The sequence below is a fragment of the Montipora capricornis genome, chromosome 6 (genome assembly GCF_036669925.1).
Source record: "Montipora capricornis isolate CH-2021 chromosome 6, ASM3666992v2, whole genome shotgun sequence".
NCBI lineage: Eukaryota > Metazoa > Cnidaria > Anthozoa > Scleractinia > Acroporidae > Montipora > Montipora capricornis.
This window is the reverse complement of record NC_090888.1, coordinates 6,392,576-6,394,391: the sequence shown is the minus strand read 5'-3', so window position 1 is coordinate 6,394,391 and position 1,816 is coordinate 6,392,576.

Genomic DNA, 1,816 nt, shown 5'->3' with positions numbered 1-1,816 from the left:
CGATCTCCTTAACACTTCAAACTTGGTTATATCACGTTGTTGTTTGGCTGACGATGGCAAAGAAATGGACAAAAATGAAAACGCACGTGCAGGGCTTGTACAAAGCACTTTCCATGTGGTATTGTGTTTATTTTATACATACTCCAGGTGATCTGGTGACGTAATTTGGAGGACTGGGATGAAAAATTTTAACACCGTATCCCACAACCGCGCGCGGCCTTAGGTGTTGTTTCCAAACTGTCTGCAGTATTGCTATCGCCAAAACTCAACAGAACATTACGTGTCTAACACATTTCCTGCTACTGAATGAACATTCAATTAGACCCGACAAGATCTAACCTCGCCTCTGCCATGTTAAATTCGAAAATAGGGCCGCGCGCGGTTGTGGGATACGGCGTTAAAGTTTTTCTCCCGAGTCCTCCGAATTACGTCACCAGATCACCTGGCTGAGATTTAAATTCTTGTTTATCGTATTTAATGACAAACCAAGACAAAACTCTGTTTAACGACTTCAAGTCTAAAACTCATGCAAAGATTATAACATAAGCTTAAATTTCTGCCAGAAATTTGACAAAAAAGCAAGGAAAGAATGTTAAAATATTATTTCAAATGTCTCTCAATACTTGAAAAAAGGCATCTTAAGGTTACTCCAAACTTCGCGAGTGCTCTACAGAAAAAAAAATCCTACGCGCGCTGTTTTAAAGGAAACTACCACAAACTACATATCAATGCAAAGGTTAATAAACGCAGTTAAGGTTACCGTATACCTTCAGATCGGCAATTTTCTTCAAATTTGGATTTTTTGGTTTAAGTAGTGATCGAAATGGGATATCTGATGTAGAAAAGAAATTATTCAAAAACATTAAATTTTGGCGGAGAAATGGCAGTTTTACGTTTTGGACGGAAGTAAAAATTACCCGTTTGATTGACAGTCTTAGCGCTGTTGTTTCACATGAACCGGACAGCTAAAACTCAACTGGAATTTGTCCGTTTGCCCCAAAATTTTGACAGTGGCTAGATTAGTATGTGTAATCAAATGGCGACGAGTGAAATTAGGAAATAATTTCACGCGCGTTTTGTCAAAATTCTGATAATTTCCCGAGCCTAAAGCCTAAAGGCTCGGGAAATTATCAGAATTTTGACAAAACGCAAGTGAAATTATTTCCTAATTTTGCGAGAAAACCATTTGATTACCTTTTAATGTCGTGGGTGACAAATTACGCTCACAACCGTAATTGTTTTTACTGGTTTATTGTATCGAAAACCGAGAACATTAAGAAAAACACAGTTTTCGTTTAAAGCATACATTTTTGCTAAAGTTCGTAATTTTCTGAGTTTCTCTTTCGCGTGTTTAAATTCTCTGCCGCTTCTTTTAATTTCGTAACTTCTTCAATGGTCACTGTCTTAGATCTCGACACCATGTTGGCTCTGATCGAGATACAAGAGATGTTACCATGACAATTTTGTAATTTCACATTAACGCTGAAATTTCGCGCCAAAATTAAGAAGTTATTTGTCACCCATGATATTAACATATAAACAACAAGAACGTGTCTGCGATTTTTTAATTTCAAAATATTTTTTCTCTGAGAGCGATTTTTGTACGAACACTTCTCATTTTTCAAATTTAACAAATCGAAAGTGGTTCTGCGTTGTCTGTACTCTTATCGACAACGATATTCGTCATTACAGTGGTGGCTGCGCCTCGTGAGTCCACAACAAATTTTGACCATTGTGATGACGAATATCGTTGTCGATAAGAGTACAGACAACGCTGAACCAATTTCGATTTGTTTTTTACCACAATATTCAGCGC